The sequence below is a fragment of the Lissotriton helveticus genome, chromosome 7, assembly GCF_964261635.1.
Source record: "Lissotriton helveticus chromosome 7, aLisHel1.1, whole genome shotgun sequence".
Taxonomy (NCBI): Eukaryota; Metazoa; Chordata; class Amphibia; order Caudata; family Salamandridae; genus Lissotriton; species Lissotriton helveticus.
The window spans coordinates 345,753,204-345,773,263 of NC_136068.1; the positions used below are offsets into that span (position 1 = coordinate 345,753,204).

The following is a 20,060-nucleotide window of genomic DNA, read 5'->3' on the forward strand; positions in this document are numbered from 1 at the left end:
GCAATTTGTCTTCCACGGACATTCTGACTAATTAATTAATGCACATTGGTTTTATTCACCGGCTGCCTCAAGTAATCAGAGAAAGTAGTTGTTTCCCTAGACGGGTATATCAATGTGGCAGCAAAAATCAAGACAATCGGTTGAAGAGGGATTTGAAACTCAGTGATTCAGCGCAGAAAGGGACTTCCGGATTTCTCGCGGGCTATCTGCACAGTAAGGAAAGCTGCGAGTAGACTTATTTTTCTTAACCAGTAACAGGATAGTGTTTTCTTTTTGGTTAACGTTTTGCAGCGATTGTGCTCTAAGACTTTTCTCGTTTTTGCGCTCAAACAGGTCTAAAGTGTGCCCTCAAGTGGCTATTCGAGGTAAAACACGAGGTATAAAAATTAACAGTTTGCGCAAAACCGGTAGAGGAGCATCGATGTCCAAGAAAAGGACGCCTCTGGGCAGAATCTGTCACCGTGCCCCTGGAAACAGACACCATATTTCTTCTGAATTTAGAAATCTGCAACTATGTCGGTCAACGCACGAGCAACGCTCTCGCTCAGCGCCTCCTCAAGAAGCACGGGAAGTACAGATCGCTGCCTGCCCGAGTAACAACGCCACGGATCTGGGCAAAAAGCTTGGGTATCTTACACATGTAGACAGTTCAGAAAAGTAAACACGCAGAGCCGCATAATATTAAAGCAGCTAAGGACTCATAAAAACGCAGTTAAGAGAAAGAAACAAAGAGAATACATTTATTAAAAACCCATTAAAACCGTCCTCGGCCTCTTTCTGGATCTCTGGCTGCACTGAAACATCTACATATACAGCGCATTAGAGATGTGCACAAGAATTCTCCTTACAAAAGGACAAAACGAAGTGATGAAGCAAAACCTCGCGTCTGCAAAGTCCTAAACATGTCTGAGTCACATAAGAATGTTAAAAGCAACTTTACCGGAGCCGGGCAGAAGCTGGCGTGGCACGGACCTTAGCACCCGTTACAAAACACGCACGCGACAAATGATAACATGTGGCATGCCATGCAAATGACTGGGGTGAAAGGTGCTCTTGAATATTGAACCCGTTCCTGGAGGGGCTGCCAGGCGCAGCGCTGCAAATCGGGCATAAAGCCGCATCTCCAATGTACAAGCGCTCTGTCAACGGTCACTTTACACCTCTAGGAGATTCTTCACTAAGACCGCCGCCGTGCACTTCTAAACACAGCTGATGACAAACACGACACCCTGCTCACACTCAGATTCACACAATAAAAAACACTCCTTCCAATTCAAAATTTTGAGCAGGGACATGCCATCAACACTAAAGCACACGTTTAAACACCACAGCGTATTTCAGCATTTTGGAATTACTTAGAGAAGCTACATGCAAAATAAAATGCAAAATCTACAAGATCGAGTTCAAATAAATGTTTACATCCAAATTCGCATCTGGAACACAATATGCTGCGCTCACACATCGACAATCAGCCATAAACTAAAGGCACCTGCTACATAATGATGATACTCTCGCAAGACAAGGCGCGGCCACAATTCAAGATTTTAAGCGCACGAGTTTATCCCTAAACTATTAACAGCCACTTCCAATACAGAGAGCCCCAACGGGCTAGCAGAAATAGTTCACTAAAACGGCAGAATAATTGAAATTCCTCCTATATTTAGTCTCGCTCCCAAAGATAGTTCTGTGACCCCAAAGTTGCATAGGCAGTGATCCCACCTCAAAGGAAAAGATTTGCACCAAGTTCTGAATCAATTAGAAAGATCCCCTCGCATCACTCATAAAGGCGACCGTGAAAAAAAAATCTATATTATTCGGATACACATGCAAGGCGACTCCCGAGCATCTAGGTTAAAAGCCAATTGTAGATCAAGTTACAGTTGCCAGTAAAAGGAAGAAAAACACTCCCAAATAAATAAATACATGCATTTCTCGATAGGATAAAGTGCAGGATAGAAGAGAGAGCAGGGCGCTCACAGCATTAGGGAAAGAGAGCATTCGCTTGGAGGGGTGCAACTTTTATCTCCAAAACCCAGCGCAGCCACATTACCGTATTATGCGTATGTAAGCAACATGGACCTAGTTAATCATCTATTAGAAACACTGCAACAGAAGGAAAGCGTTTATCTAGGCTCTTTACCCCACCGGGCAGAGAAGCCCACGATTTTAGAATACAGGCACTAAGGAGAAAAATGTTCTTCTTCTGCAATTTTTTTTGCAGCTCAAACAAAATGCTGCGGCAATAAAGCATTTCCGCTGTTCACACCTTGGGTAGCACAGTGGCTACCACCAGTGAGTAAGTGCAGCTCGGCTCCTCGCATGAAAACAATCTGATTTTTAAAATATAACAACAAACTCGAGATAATGAAGATATCTTCGCCAGTTCCACGAAGAAGCCGGACAAGGAAACAACCAGCGGTAATTTTTTCCCTAAGTTACACAGTAGAGGGAATTCTGTAGCTTGTTTCACTTGGGGATTGTTTTAAATCCATTTAATTGTATCATATTTATTTGTCCTCAATTTGGGATCAATAACTTAATATGCGTGTTTACGCTCCCGGGGCTCTGACTTGGCGTTTCTTCATTTAGAATAAGGAATCTGTTGAAGAATTACTAAATTGCGTCGTGAAGAATGAATAACCATTGCTTTGTTCACAATGGGGATATGATATCACGGTGCATTACTGTGGGAATGTACACGTCACTACGTCGAAGCGGCGGATCTGCTGATCAATGCAGGCTGAGAAGAGATGAGCGCACAGGGCCGCGGAAGCCAGGGGTCCGCCTTTCACCACGAACACTCGAAGCCCCGTCCTTCCCGCTTGTTTGGTATTTACGCGCAATAATTAGTTTTAACGTCCATGGCCTGTGGTAGGGTTTTTTGTAAACCTAATGAATTCCTGACTAATGGGTTCGGAATAGAGTGCTAATCAATGTGCATTTTTCTAACCTAAAGAAAACAGCCCTGCTTGTCAAACCCTAATTCCGGCTTAAACACGAAAGGACCGAGGCCGTGTGCACAGCCGTGTGCAGAGTGCACGAGCCCGGGGGAGGCAGCCGCAGATGCCGGAAGATCCAGGAGGGGCGAGGGCCAGCACCCCGCTCCCGGGCCTGCCCTCCCTGCGGTTTCAGCTCAGGCCTGCTCCCAGCATGCCAGGGCCCACACGGCTGCAGCCATCCACACGAATGCTGCCTTCCCTTGGAAGAGACATACTCCTCCGGAGAAGTGCTGCTACGTCACCCCGCGAAAGGGCCGAACCCATACAAACGATGCCCCTCGGCTCACAGACCCCCCCCCCCCCACTCTGCAGTCCCCTGAAAAAGTATTTCCCCTTCTCGCAAGAGATCGGGGACAGGAAGTACAGTTGAGTAGCAGCCCCCCTCCAGGCAGCACGCTGTCCTTTTCTCATAACTGCTGGCACTATACAAGTAATGCCCTTTGACTCACGTGCTTTCCCCATACAAGCTCTCGCTTCCGTATGTAAGTGCTCTCCCCGCACAAAGAGTATACATGCATTCTCACGTGCATTCTAAGCTGTGCCCCGTGTGCTAAGAGTTTGTTTCTCACGTGCGTTCCAATGGCTGCTGTCCCATTTATAATATACCTCTAGTCCACGCGTGCCTTCATTCCCATGAGTCTTCAGTCCTCTGGCCTAGTCCTGTCCTCCTCACGCGCGTTCTTCTGAGGGTTGTCCCACATGTAGTAACCCTCCCCACGCATGATTTCCCTTGAGTGCTGTCCCCTTGTACTAGCATAGAGCTCCTCACGTGCTTTCCTGTAAGTGCTGTCCTAGGTACTTGCTCTGTCCTCATGATCTAACTCAGTGCTCCTCGTGTGCCCTACGCGCTGTCTCCTTGTACTGCCTCTGTCCTCCACACGCGCATTCTCATAACTGCTGTTCCTTGTACTAGATCTGTCCTCCTGCACGTGCCTTCCAGTCTTCACATGCTTTCCCGCGAGCGCTGTCCCCTTGTTCTAGCTCTGCCCTCCTCGCGTGCCTGCCTTCCCATAAGCGCTGTCCCCTTGTTTGAGCTCTGTTTTCACGTGCCTACCTGTAAGCGCGGCCCCCTTGTTATAGCTCGGTCTTCACGTGCCTTCCCTTCAGCGCTGCCCCCTTGTGCTAGCTCTGTCTTCACGTGCTTTCCCAAGAGCGCTGCCCCCTTGTTCTAACTCTGTCTTCACGTGCTTTCCCAAGAGCGCTGCCCCCTTGTGCTAGCTCTGTCGTCACGTGCCTTCCCTTAAGCGCTGCCCCCTTGTTCTAACTCTGTCTTCACGTACTTTCCCAAGAGCGCTGCCCCTTGTGCTAGCTCTGTCTTCACGTGCTTTCCCATGAGCACTGCCCCCTTGTTTGAGCTCTGTCTTTATGTGTTTTCCCATGAGCGCTGCCCCCTTGTTCTAGCTGTCCTCCTCGCGCTGCCACCTTGTTCTATCTCTTGCCTCCTCACGTGCCTGCCTTCACATGAGTGCTGTGCCGTTTGTTCTAGCTCTGTCTTCACGTACTTTCCATGAGCGCTGCCCCATGTACTAGCTCTGTCTTCACGTGCTTTCCATGAGCGCTGTCCCATGTACTAGCTCTGTCTTCACGTGCTTTCCCATGAGCGCTGCCACCTTGTTCTATCTCTGGCCTCCTCACGTGCCTGCCTTCCCATAAGCGCTGTCCCCTTGTTTGAGCTCTGTCTTCACGTGTTTTCCCATGAGCGCTGTCCCTTTGTTCTAGCTCTGTCTTCACGTGTTTTCCCATGAGCACTGCCCCCTTGTTTGAGCTCTGTCTTCACGTGTTTTCCCATGAGCGCTGTCCCCTTGTTCTAGCTCTGTCTTCACGTGTTTTCCCATGAGCACTGCCCCCTTGTTTGAGGTCTGTCTTCACGTGTTTTCCCATGAGCGATGCCCCCTTGTTCTAGCTGTCCTCCTCGCGCTGCCACCCTGGCCTCCTCACGCGCCTGCCTTTACATGAGCGCTGTGCCTTTTGTTCTAGCTCTACTGTCTTCACGTACTTTCCATGAGCGCTGTCCCATGTACTAGCTCTGTCCTCCTCAGATGCCTTCGCTTAAGCGCCCTGTAAAGGCGGGGGCATGTAATAACCCCGTAGTCCTCGCGTGCTGTACCACAAGCGCTGCCCTCACGCTCGATGCCCCCCCCCCCCCACCACACACACACACACACACACATACAAACAGCCCAGACACCGGGAACAATATTCTTGACTCTAAAGACTCAAGTGTGCAGCCAATACCTATGTAGAATATTCCTACAAATGTGAAAGGCTGGTCACACACATCTGTCATTAAAGCGCCCCTTTGGGAATGTTCGCACGTGCAGAGCAAAGGCATTGCAATCACACCAGCCACAGATAACTGCTCTATAAGCAGGCAAACACGGACATACCTGGACTCGCACAAAGCGCGGGCTCTCCAAGCACCTGCAGGCACTTGTGAATTATTGTGGGTGTTAAACCCGTATGGCTCAGATTACCAAGAGCCCGCCCGACTACGGCACACATAATAAAGTTGTGCGATGGCACAGATACAGCTGCATAAGCGATGCCACAGATGCCATCCTCTGGGCGAGAGAGACTAGCGGATCTATTCTTAAGCCGGACTTCACCAGGTGAAGCCCGGTTTAAGAATGGAAAGGAGCGCGCGCCGATGCAAAATACATGCTACGAAAATGCGCAATCCAGCCAGAGAGGGCGCCATGAAACATCAAAATCTACAGCGGGTGAAGGTGAACCCACCAGAAAACACTGTCTGGGGCGCTACTGACACAATCACTCCCGCCAATGGCATCTAAAATAATGCAAAAGACAGGCGAGCTGTTTTAACTGAAAGTACCATTGAAGAAAGGCGGAGCACCTCGAAATACCCGTTTTGTATCATGGCTGGCAAAACATTCTTTCAGAAAAGATACAGCGCCTGATTTACATTTTGGCGCCCTATTACGTCCCCTTTACATCCCATAGAGACCTTTATAACCCATGGAGACCGCAATAGGGTGGAGGGGACATCCTCCGCAATTAGGGGGAGGGGGTGGGAGGGGAGTCAGGAGCGTCGCCCCACCGGCAGAACCGGCAGCTAAAAAATGAAACGATATATGATTATCTTTTTATTTTTAAGCAGCTGGCTCAGCCAGCATGTGCATGGAGGGGGGGGGGGGGGGGGGGGGGGGGGGAGGGGGCGGGGGGGGTGTATGGGAGGGGTTATATGGGGTGCTATGTGCACTCTCTAAGTGCACATGTGCGTTTGGCTGGCCTTCTCAGGCTGACCAAAACACACACACGCACTTAGATTTCTCCAGTGAGCAGCGGGGCTGAAGAAACCCCAAAGACTCCCTGGTCTTTCTAGCCTTCTCAGGCCAGTCCCCGCACTGCTCAGCACGGGTATTCGACATGGAGTCTGATGCCCCAGTGCCTGCTGGGACGTGGAAGAAGAAGCATCCGGTGCGTGGTGGGATGCGTCCGTCAACTTAAGGCATGTTTTTTCTTTTCTTTTTTTTTACTCCCCGTGCTCAGAGCCGGTCCTAGGCCCTCTGAGGCCCCGGGCGAAAGGGAAGATGTGAGGCCCCTCTAAGAGCCTTACTGTCTGCGCGAGTGCGCGCAGCGCTTTTCCTGCATTTCATATCGCCCCCCCCCCTGCTCTGTGGTCTACTCTGCGGGGCCGGCGGCGGGGCCCCCTGAGCACGAGGTCCTGGGCAGCTGCCCATACGCCCATGCCTAGGACCGGCCGTGCCCGTGCCCCCCCCCCCATGAGCCCCACCCTCTACCACCCACGCGCCCCCCTCCCCCACCCCCCACGCGACCCCCTTCCCCACCCCAATACCATTTGTATGTGGCGGTCGCCACTGATTCCACCTGCCAACATCTAAATAAGACTCATACTTAAAAAACATAGGTATAACCCAGTATGCTGCTTTACATTTACAGCTGTAAAATTAATATTTCTAAAGTGCAGGCTACCCGGAGGCATCCCAGCGCTAGCGACAGTAAAGGCTGAGAGGGAGAGCTAGCAATTATTCTTCTGAAAAAGCCATGTTTTCAGACAGTCCCTTCCAAAAAGGGAGGTGGGCCGTTTAGTGTCGGAGGTTGAGGGGGAGGGATTTCCACAGTCCCGCTACGTTGTATGAAAAGGACCGGCCTCCACTCCGCTGTCTATTACTTAGTATGGTTGCAGGAGTGGAGCAGTGTTGGTGTGGGGAAGTGTGGTAAATGCCAAGATGAAACAGGTGTGTAATAGAGGGGTACAGTGTTGGGGTATTGCTTAACTTTCACTTATGGAGTAGAAGCAGTTGTAGCTGGGGTTTCAGGATGTTTTAGTACTAAAAAGAGGTTAATTGCATTTTGGTGTGGACAAATCAGCTTGGGGGTTGGGGGGGGGGGGTGCAGAGGACGAGAGGGAAAGGATTACACTTCCTTTGACTTGAAGTTGAAGGTTTAGATCATGGGTCTCTAACCAGTAGCTTGGGAGCTCCAACCCACCAGCACCTTTAGAGTAGCTCTCCAGAGTGAAGCTCAGCCCAGTGCACCATGAAGAGGGTATATACACATTAAAGAAGACAGCATTGCTAATCTCAAGATACAGAATGGCAGCCAGCCAATCCAACCCAACGAAAGAGCCTCATTCTAGGATACAAACAAACACTGTATTCACATAGGAGGTCTGCAACATGAACATATGTATCCACGCTCACTGTATTCAAGTCACAAGGAGATTGGATATATAGGCTCCACTATATCAGTCACAATATCCGCGTGAACAAATGGTCACCAAAGAAGAGCCCCAGGCACTACTGTCAGCTCCTTGCTGCACATTAGTGATCCTTGCATAATAGTTGCCACCATTAACATATTTTACGCATTCCCGGTCTAGTTGTAAATTCTGGCAGCCATCACTGACATATTGTGAGCATGACTGACCTAATTTTTGGCACCACTGACACTGGCATAATTCTGGCAATGACTGATGTTTGGTGACTGTAATGTTGTCCAGACGTGGCACAGTGATGCCTCTGATATAACCCTGAGCATTATTGGCATATTATAGGCATGCTTGGTGTCATGGAAGGTATTCATGACGTGATCATAAAGCTTGGACACTGATATCAGATTCTGCCATGTGAAGCATTTGTACATTTTAGCACTTGATAACAACGGCAAGTTGATGTTTGGAGACCACATATTTGCAAAAAAATGAAAATGAAGGAAACAATTATGTTTTTTCGAGACAGTTTGTTGGCCCCAAATGGAAAATGTATTTGATAAAAAAAAACACGTTTATTTTCAGCAACTGCTATGCTGATGAAGACTGAGTGGTTGCATTTCCAAAACATATTTAAAGCTGATAGTTAATTCAAGATGAATTGGTGAGATGTCTTGCATTGAGTTTGGCCTTTGTGCCAGAGGGCACGTGCTACTTTTGGTGTTATTTATTTTGTTATGTGAAGGCATTGCATATTGATAGTGCTTTCCTTGTCGTTTCTTCTAGGAGCCTGCCTTAAATTTCGGGTAGACTACTAGCATATTGCTAATGGGTGTGATCACTACTGTAAAGTGATAACATTTGTTAGTAGCTCAGGATGATTTTACCTTGAGCAGAAGTAGCTCTCATTATAGAAAAGGTTGGAGCCCCCCTGGTTTGGAACATTAGACATTTGAATACAATTCAGGATGCAGAGGTTTGTGAAGTGACATGCAGTTGAGGCGTATATGGCTTTCGGTGGTAATTAGGGGGTGGGCACAGGGTACAATGATGTACAGTGAAGTATTTATTCAGTATGTACCACTATCTGCCAAGGGTTTCTTGGTTGTGATGTGCACTTGCTTCACTAAAGCAGCTTTTCCACACACACTTTAACGATCAGAGTAGTTTTTGTAGTGCACAGTAGTGCCCAAAATGAAGTCACTAGTTGCCTGTACAGCACAGTTTCTCTTTCTTGCACTGACCACCAGCTACCAGTAGTTTGTGCGTCATTTTCTCCACTGCACAAATCCACCCAAGGCATGAGTTAGTCATGAAAGATACAAGCAAAGCCATGTATTCACACACGTGCCCGCTGCACTCTCCCAACTGAGCGGAGGGCGTGCACAGGGAGGCGGGGTTGTAGTGGACAATGGGCAGGCTGCACCTCCTATGTTGAAGGGTTGACCCAGGAAGCATGCAGCCTACCCACACCCACGGTAAACCCCAGCAAAGGGTACACAGGCGCAGGATCTATCCAGCTGGAATCCAGTGTGGCACCACTCAAGACTGCAATGAAGCATTATAACAAATGCAATAGCAAGGCGAACTGCAGGGCAGGTTCTCCACACAGTCACCCATGGCATATAGGGGAACTTGCAATTAAAGAAGAGAGAGGGGCTCATGGTGCAGAAGCATTCAACTCCACGGATCTCATAGGTTCGGCTGAGGAGTAGACAGTTATAAAGTTCCCCATCACCTAACACAGTCCAGTGCAAACCTGCCTTCTAGGACAAATCCGTACATTATTACAGCTCAGTACAACTGTACTCACAAGCTGCAATAACATGGCTTTGACCTCAAGCAAGCAATCTTACTGCATTTTCACATCAATTTTCTACAGTAGTGAAATACTTGTCACTTACAAGTGAGTAAACACAGAGGATCAAGTACACTGATTTCTTTCACTGCAGTCACATTTGTTAGTAGAGGATATAAAGTTAGTTTGTTGTCAAGAGATGGTTAAGCGGAGTATCATAGCGACAGACTGATCTGCAGATAGGATCGCTGTACTCTGAACACAGGGCTTTAGTACATGTACAGGGAGGTCAGTACACATTACTTTGGACATCATTGCCAGCTTTGCCAAGGTGCTTCTGATATGTCCTCTCCCATGGAACTACTACCCTAAAAGCAGAGATTTATAATTTGTCTTATAAACATCAACGCAAAAGGAACAAACACATATCGCTCTTGAAATATAACTTTTTGATGTATGTTTGAGGATCATCTGATCACGTTCTAAACATTTTGAGATGTTTCTGAAAGTATACAAAGGGCCAGTGGGCAAATATATGATTGAATGCCTTTAATGATGTGCAATATTCTCCTTCTGTGATACATGAAGCTCTTATTGGTGTTGAGGCTAGTCTTCTACATTTTAATGTCTGAGGCACGATGTCATATTTAACATGATTTTGGACCCCAAAAAACGTGGTTTATGGTCTATGGCCAAAGATGCAATCAGAAAGCACAGCTGGGTGCCCTAGGGCTTAAAAATCAAAAACAATACTAATTTCCTTCTTAACAATATTCCCCAATTTTTTTTAAACACGATATTGACGCTGTTATACACAATTCATTCCGAGCAAGTTGACTTGAAACTTGCAATGTTGATACAAATGTTGCTTCACACTTGTAGAGAAGGTTAGTAGAATATCATGATTGTAGATAAACATGTTTGGTGAAGAAACCCAATGCATGTCAGGTGGAAAGCCCTTCATCAGGGGTAACTATGGACCAAGAGAAAGGGTAAAAATGAATGACATGAAGGGCAGGTAAATATCGGTATTCAGTGAAAACATCGAAAGAGGGCAAAGTAGAGCAGGAAGAAGAGAAAGAGAAAAGAAAGAAAAGAGTCCATGCTGAAAATGGTAGTCAGGGTCACACCCGGTGACTGTACACAGTTACCCAGCATGCAACTCGGTGAGGTTGGGTATGTAACAGTGATTGTACTCACTATCAACACCTAAACTGGGTTCACGATCCCTCAATGTGGAGTGCGCTCTTTAAATGCTAAACCGCAAGACTGCAATAATAAAATGCTGTCTTTTAAAACTCAGTGGCGCGCGTGGTGTCATGAAAGTGCAATCTGAGGGATGCGCGTGAGACTCAGTACCTGTCCTGGCGATATGAGGCATGTGGTGCTGTACGGACACATCCTCGAAAGTCGTGACGAAAGAGACCACTTAAAGCAGCCAGCTCACTCAGCGCTAACTACGAAGAACAAATACAAGAAGCAAAAAAATCAATACTTAATGGTGCCTGCGGTGGGCGACACTACCTACGGATAGGAATTCTGATATATGTGCCGGGTGTTACCTGGAGAAAGATGCCGCAGGAATAACCTCATTCAGTCTCATGACGCCATGAAATGCAGGGCACTGTGTATGCATGGTCGAAGTTAAACCAACCAAAGCGTGTGTGCTGTGTTAACACGTGACAATAGATATGAAAAAAAGAGGACCCATCAGGATCTTTGGACAGTTTAAAAGAATAAACACCAACAGAGCACTAGTGACAACAATCGCGAATACACGTTTTAATTGTACAAGAATGCATGTATAAATATTTGATGATAAATTGTTAACAGTGATAATACAAAGTACATATCGCACTCCTCGTGCGATGGTGGTGCAGTGCCGGATTTCATTTGGGAATTAGCTCATTTTTGCGTATTCCACAGTTATTTTCTTTGGAAGCACATTTTTTATTTAAAGAAAAAAATGGGATTTCTATGGGCTTTTTTGGAGCCCAAAGGTATGTTAACATTTTCATGGCCTGATTTGCGGATCAGTTCATTTACGCTTCTAAAGTGTGGCAGGAGAATCTGGTTATCTACCTCAGATACATTGATGATATTTATTTTATATGAAAAGGGTCTAGAGACCTGTTGAAGGAACAAATCAGAGATTTAAACCAGCATAATTCCCGGATTCAGTTCACACATTCAATCAGTAAAAAGAACATCACATACCTAGATGTCCAGCTTGACTTGACACCCTCAGGTCTATCTACAAGAGTATACATGAATCTACGGAATAGAATAACACTTTACTCTTCAGCAGTTTCCATCCTCCATCCCTTAAACTACATATTTCGTTATCCCAGTTCATACCATCCAAAGAATCATCCCAGGACAAGAAGTTTCCAGCCAGACTATGTTGGTATATAAATCTCAGTTTAAAGAACAAGGTTATCCTGAATGCCTATTGGATTCAGCATTACAATGCACACAAACTTTGGACCGTTCATTTCTGTTGCACAAAAGACACACCAACCAAACATCGCAAGAGGTCTTTGTATCTAAATGTTTGGCAAAATCCCCATCCATCAAACGGATCACCAATTGACACAGGGAATTCGGATCAGTCTGAACTGGATTTTAGTGGTCACTTTCCCCATAAGCCCATCATTGCACAATCAGGTACTCATATTTTGAAAGAAATATTATCTTCCACCAAACATCTCCGCATTACAAGACACAAAGGAATGAAATCCATTGTTGCAATGTGATAGTGGGGATCACCGTATCATAGCGTAGGACAGGTCAACAGATCAAACCAAAACATACATCGGATTGTAAAACACAGAATGTAATATATGCTTTAAACAAAAAAGACAAAAGATAGGAAAAGTACTATAAACCAATATTTGACTTGCAGTCCTAAAATCACTCTATGGCTTCTTAAAACAATAAAGAGACAAAGAAAAGTTTTAATTTAAGTTCATGAACCCAGTGTCACATATCCTGGCATGCTAATCAAACAAACAATACATTCACTGGAATGATGTGATGTGATAGGCTATGTTGTCAGACTTGCACATATTCAACTGAAAACAGAGACATCTTACATTATTCTAAGGCAGAACAGCGAACAAACCTACATGCTCAGTTCAAGAAAAACTTTATTTAGTTATCACAACCATAAAGCGTTATAATAAAGATACATTATTCGTTTTAAAATGCATATTGCAGGACGTGAACCGGACATCTGCTCTTAAGGAGTCTAACTAACTGAATGTGGAAGTGAAGGCTCTGGTGATTATAGGGGCTGGAGGCGGGGTGCAAGAATATTTTGGTGTGCATCGATCTGCAGGAGAATGCAGTCAGTCTTGCTGGAGGGAAAGCAAAGATTGCATTTACGGGCGCTGGAAAGACACTTACCGTGATTGCAGCACGCAGAAGGAGCCTGGCACAAGCAGTGTGCAGACCCCCGGTCATAAATGTAAGAACTATGGAAGAAAGATGAATAACTGAGATAAGAATCTTCCTGAATGTTCAGTTTATCTGCAAGCTGCTGGAATTGCATTGGAAGACAAGTTAACAAGCAGCTGGAGTCTCGATGACGGTTGTGTGGAGGTGCACACGTAGGGTGTTTAACTCTTTCTTGAGTCGATCGGTGCTGAACTGTACAGTATGCATCCGGTTCTCATGACCAAGCATGGCCGGCCTGATGGCGGTGCGTTTAGGACTGGATGCTTGTCAAGCACGTGTTCCACTGAGGAAGTATAGTGGAAATGAGCGGAAATTTAAGGACGAGATAATTTCTGTACTGGATGACACAGCTGGACTCTAAAACAAGCATTGGCCACGCAACCGCGAAATGAAATAAAAAACCCCACAAGTGGTGATGTGGGTGGTGTGCACGCGCATCACCGCATGTACTACCTTGCTGGCCACCAGCTTGCTATTACGCACATGCGCGCGTGTTCTTGTGCGTGTGATAGTAAGCTGGTCGCTGGGAAAGTAGCACTTTTCAAAGTAGCTACTAAATGTCTCGGCCAGACCAGCACATGCGCTGGATCAGGCCGAGACCCAATAATCAACAGCCAATTAGAAAATGGACAGACCACAGGACAAAAACAACCAATCAAAAAAGTACAGCACAGCTATTCAGTTAATAAATTGAAAAGTATGCCAGGGATAAGGCGCACCACATCCTAAAAGGACGTCATGCCCCACATTCACAGAGAGGCACAGCACACCCATAAACATGCAGAACAGAAAAGCCAAAATCGTGCAGCACCACGCTGCTTCTGTGCCAACCTGGCAGAGCGACAGACTGAGCACCACTCTGAAGCGCCCAACAAGCTCAGGGAGTACCACAGGCCAAGGATACCCTAGAGCCAGGCCTCACAAGGGATCCTTCCATTTTGTTCCCCAGGCACTCAGCAGCCCAGAAGAGGCCAAAAGTTCACTTTCTAAGCCTGCAGCACTGTAAGCAGGAACAGAGATGCAACACTATGCAACTGGAGAGCCTGCAGGGGAAGGGGAAGCAGGATCGATCAACAATGCTGCCCCAGCAACTTCACTAGTCCCACCACGGCCGGAGGAAGGAACAGCAGACCTCTGGTTGGGCTCACTCAGCCCTTGGCTGACAGGCCACACCCACTCCGGCTGGAGGAGGGCACCGCAGACCTCCGGCTGGGGGATACATCACCATAGTTAAGGAAAACCGCACAGTGTGCAGCCACTGCTCCCAGGAAAACTAACCTCATAAATAATCACGGTCTGCTTACCAGAACCAACATCCTCAAGTCACCCCCAGGCACCATGCACCTCAACCTCAAGCAGAGCACTGCTCCGACATGTGCAGACAAATCTTGGAGGCTCCCCCCGAATGTCACAAGACAATCACTGCTCCGAGATCACTCGCCACTCCCAAATAGGTATGGTGAGCTAACCACTACCTTAGAGATCCAGAGCGGATTCTTGGGTTAATTAGCGTGGGTGAGTCATGTCTTGACAGTTGGGAAACCAAATCCAACATACCTATTTGAGAATCGACAAAAAGGCTCACCCTTTGCACTGAAATAAAATAGCATTTTGAAAACCGACATGGTGCCTAAGGTCCCCGGTTCTACTAATCATAAGAGCTTTCTCCCTGTGTATACTACATTTATGATTTGATCAGGAAGCCCATTTAGAGGCCATTTTCGCAAGGCTGCAATTTCTGTTTAACTGTTCTGAAGAAGACCCTTGATGATGTTTCGTCTGAGCACACAACTTTATTGGGTCGAAACGTTGACAATTACGATAGATGTGCCATACCTCAGTTGAGCATATCCCACATCCCAATAATAATCACATATGCTTGAATCAATATGAACTTCTTTTGGACCCCCCCACCCACCCCCCCCTTGAGTCATTTTTGTATTTTGTGTTAAATTATGTAATGTGTTGTGTATAGTTCTGGTACATTATTATTTGTAATTCTCCACAGTATGTGAGTGTTAATATCCCTCATTGGTATTACCGCTGAGCAGTCCTTTTTATTAATACGTTATATCAACTTGAGAACTGAGGTTTGTCAATGTGAAACCCGGTGAAGAAGTGCAATGTCTGGGATTGCACTATCGATTAATATGAAAAATTTTTTTTGTCTACGGTCGCTTTTAGCTTTTGAAACACGAAGGGTTCTTCTTCAATAATCATCAATATTTAACACGTGTTGAGAAGTTCATAAATGTTTATTTTTCAACAACTACTTCACTGATTGACTCTTAATTATATTCAATATTAGCATATGATGAAATTGATGCAATGCTATAAATCCTTGATTACCGATCTGATTAATTAAATGGGCTTAATCTCAAATCTTGCCCAATGCATTTCGGGTTGGTGACCCTTCATCAGGGGCATTCCGGAAAAAGATCTGTAGACAAAATAGGCTGATGTCAGATTGAATGCAGCCCCAATGAATCTAAAAGTGCATAATTTACTTGAACCAACCTCAGGCAGTGTTCAGCGCTTAAGATTCGGACGAGAATATCAATTCCAGAATGGGGAACACGTGTGGTAATAAATGACTAAACCAAGCATTCATGCTTTAACAGTAGGGTGGGTTTCTGACCGGAAGCTGTGTTCGCCTTGCCAGAGGTCTGCGGTGCCTTTCTCCGTCTGGGGGGTATGTTCCTGGTTTACCGTGCAACCAGCTGTGCTCTACGTTCTACTGCAGGGGTTTTATCTCTCTACAAGGTGACATCTTAGTTTGTTCTTGGATTTTCTGTCTGCTGGACTCCTGGTTTGGGGTTTCTCAGCAGGCTTGGTTGCTTAATGGTATGTGCGGGGAGTTCCTCTCACCTAGTGGTTTGGGTCTTAGCCTCTTGCCCTAACGGTCTGGGTGGAACTCCTAAAGGCATATGTACAAGCCCCTATTGCCACCACAACGTTACTATTACCGATGTTGTGGTGGCGATAGGGGCTGCGTCTTATTCACAAGGCAGCGTTAAGCCACTTAATGTTACACTGTTTTGTAAATAAGACCCTCTTTCACGCTATGTTAGCATGAAAGGGGTGAGCAATGGGTGTTGCAGTGGGCGTTCCCCCGCAACACCCATTCATTATGACGCAGCCCCCATGTACAAGGGTGGCGTACATAGGAGGCAGCACCCTTAGGTGTCAGGTAAATTAGGACCAGGTAAATCCTGGTCTTAAGTTGGCAAAACGAGGAGAAATGCATTATTTCTCCTCGTTCTTGCTTTTACCATGTGTGCTACCTTGTGTAGCACACATGGAAAAAGCAAATTACCATGGTTTGTTTATGTACAGAAAGGTGTCCTTTCCTGTATATAAACAATCTTTGAAAACAAATGCCATTTTGTCACTTTCATGTGTGGTGCATGAAGCAGCACACATAAAAGTGACAGAATGGCATTTTAGGATTGTTTATGTGCAGGAAGGGACACCTTCCTACACATAAACAATCCTCCTCTATGGTGTAAGGTTGCCTGCTTTGGCGCTAAGTTGCTAAACTTAGCGCCATTGCAGGGGCTGCTCCATATTCTTGTAAATATGGTGCAGCCTTGCGTTTCAGAAGTGGAGGAGAGAGACGTTAAGCCAGGAAGACTAACGGCTCTCTCTGCCACTTCATTGTAGATATGGCCAATAGTATTTCAATGGTGGTGTGTGCTCGGTTACTGTGTTAGAGCATGTTATTTTTCACTGATCTGTTCACCTGACCATAGGTCAGCTGTGCCTTTCTTAGGCCGGGTATGTTTCGGTGCCATGGCTCCCTGTTGTTACCTGAGGCTATGGCTCAGGGTCGAGGTGTTGGGACTCTGGTGTAGGGTTCTCCATTGCTGCAGTGGTTGGTTGTTGTCTGTCCCCTCATCAGGCATTTGGGGGAGCCTGTTCTTTCTTAGACCAATAATGTGGCCTGCTGGTCTGGCTGATGACTTGGGACCTGGGGTAGGAAGTATAAGTCCGCCATCTGCTCTGCATCTGGTGTTTCTGGGAAGATCAATGGTCCCTGTACTTATGGGCCGTGGGTCTGGCCTCATGCTGGAAATGTGGTCTGGTACTCATGACCATGACCATGACCATGGGCCATATTTTAGCCAATATGAAACTTTGCTTTGCATCAGTCCTATAAGGGCTTAGTGGTTGAGGTCTTAGGCTCTCAAGGTGGAGTTGCATGTTCATGCCTTGCTCTCTCTGCAGCTCTATGCCTGGTGTATTACTCAGATTATTTTTACACATAAACAAGGGAACCCAGAAGGTATAGTATAGGGACCTTGGGCAGTAGCATATTTTATAAAACAGTGGTCCCTATTTTAGAAACGAAATAGTCTGTGAGGACAGACAAAACAATTTTCATACACTTGATAGGTGAAATGACTTTTGTCCAGCCGGACAAGAATTTTTATTTTTATTTGATTTAGAACAATAATTATGAAAATGGAAGAACCATTTAGTATCAAGTGGGCACAGCCGTGACCCATACAATACAAGACAAGACAAGACAACAAAACATTAGTGGCCAAGAGGGCAAAGCAAAAATTGCATCTGTATACTATTAATCAGTTGTTACAGATTTTAAATTTCATTATAACACTCCACTGCAAATGATAATATTTCAGTCATATATTGCATTTGGGGGTTCAGAGGTCGACGACGTTTCGATGCCGTATTTTAATCTAGTTTTTCCATGTAGAGGAGTTAGGTCCTAGGAACATGGGGAAGGCTGGACCCTAGTTACAATATCATGAAAAAAGTGCCCCCCCACTTCTTTTTTTAGGAAAAAGCTCTTAGTTATAATACACACATCCACTTTGGTTAGATATGTTAGGTATATTTATTTGTACCTTTGATTTTCTCAATTCTTTTAGAAAATTCTTGAATTTATATGTCAGAAAAAGAACACCACAAATATGACATATACATATACCAACTTAAACAAAGCATTTAGAGAAATAGGAAAAAATCAAAATAGGAAAAAATCAACAAATACAAACACTGTACACAACAAAACATTTACGTCTGTGTTCAGACTATTTCACGAGAAAAATCACATTTGATAATCTCATTAACCATCAATGAAAATTCTGGAAACAGTAATGGACAAAATCACAAAATGAAAGGAGATATATAGCGACACATTAATTGTACCAAATACTACAAAACAAATTATTTGTCGTGTTAGTTGTTATCATTGGTGCTGTTAATTTTTATCCCCTTTCGTGCCGACGCGTTTCGAACTTCAAACATCAGTTATGAGTTCTCGTCAGGGCCTTGTCATTACTATCTGCATGTGTGTAAAGGAGAAGAGAAGAGAAACACTGTTTAAGTGTCAGATCCTGATGCCTCATCTTATAAGATCACTTTTGATCTTCTGCATTTAAAAACATGTTACCTGTGTGGTAGCCGTGTTTATCCTATGTCTTGTTCTGGATAACTGAAGCTGCAGTCTACAAAATGTTAAAAATTCAATTTAGAGTCGAATTCAGTAATCGCCCTACAGTCACTTCGGACAAAAACACTGCAAGTCCTACCTTCCACTTTCTATGGGGGTGCGGTGGACCGTCTCCCTATGGCGCGGTGGTGCTTCAATGACCTGGGGGAGGGCGAGGGCAAAATCAATGGTGGCGGGTTTCAATCCTTTCATACCGGATTCAGAGAATTAGAGTGTCGCCCTTACCTTTTTCTACGCCTCGCGGGCTTCGGGAGCGGCTGACTCCATGACAAACGATTTGCAGTGTTTTTGTCCGAAGTGACTGTAGGGCGATTACTGAATTCGACTCTAAATTGAATTTTTAACATTTTGTAGACTGCAGCTTCAGTTATCCAGAACAAGACATAGGATAAACACGGCTACCACACAGGTAACATGTTTTTAAATGCAGAAGAATAAAAGTGATCTTATAAGATGAGGCATCAGGATCTGACACTTAAACAGTGTTTCTCTTCTCTTCTCCTTTACACACATGCAGATAGTAATGACAAGGCCCTGATGAGTACTCATAACTGATGTTTGAAGTTCGAAACGCGTCGGCACGAAAGGGGATAAAAATTAACAGCACCAATGATAACAACTAACACGACAAATAATTTGTTTTGTAGTATTTGGTACAATTAATGTGTCGCTATATATCTCCTTTCATTTTGTGATTTTGTCCATTACTGTTTCCAGAATTTTCATTGATGGTTAATGAGATTATCAAATGTGATTTTTCTCGTGAAATAGTCTGAACACAGACGTAAATGTTTTGTTGTGTACAGTGTTTGTATTTGTTGATTTTTTCCTATTTTGATTTTTTCCTATTTCTCTAAATGCTTTGTTTAAGTTGGTATATGTATATGTCATATTTGTGGTGTTCTTTTTCTGACATATAAATTCAAGAATTTTCTAAAAGAATTGAGAAAATCAAAGGTACAAATAAATATACCTAACATATCTAACCAAAGTGGATGTGTGTATTATAACTAAGAGCTTTTTCCTAAAAAAAGAAGTGGGGGGGCACTTTTTTCATGACATTGTATTTTAATCTAGGGCATCATCATCAGGACAGGAAATGACAGTTGTTGTCTTAACCATTATATTTAAACTAAGCCTTTAGTCACAATACTGTACATAAAACATTTACATTTATAAATGGGAAGAAAAAGGGAAAAAGAAATATAAAGAGTATTTTGTCAGTTTTAGGCATGTTAAATTACTATACAAATCTCATAACCATTGTGAGGGTTTTGTGAGGATAAAAAGGGACGGCGGGTGCACTGTAAAAACGCCAATAGCATGCAACATGGTTAGGTGGAAAGTGATGGTCCAGGCTTGTTGAAAGTTATATTTCTCTCATAGCGAGAGTGCTTATGCCAATTCTTATAAGGTTGTCAACCAAGACTCCAATGGCATGCTTTTTGAACAAATCGCTTTTGATCATGCCTCGTGGATGTAAAACAAAACGACGGCGATTGATTTGCATGCTGTGGCTTATTATCATTCTGCGGGCGTGTGAAAACGTGTGGGCAGATTGAGCGGCGCGTGCGAAGCATGCTGCGGGTGGGCAGGTTACCTAGGTGGAGGCTTAATGTGGCCGTATTCCGT

General features: G+C 45.0%; 1 long non-coding RNA gene across 2 annotated transcripts in view; it reads right to left on the minus strand.

The window, feature by feature from the left end:
• LOC144766758 (uncharacterized) overlaps positions 1 to 20,060 on the minus strand; it is an 837,531-nt gene that overhangs the window by 776,127 nt on the left and 41,344 nt on the right. The gene's annotated exons all lie outside the window — the stretch shown is intronic.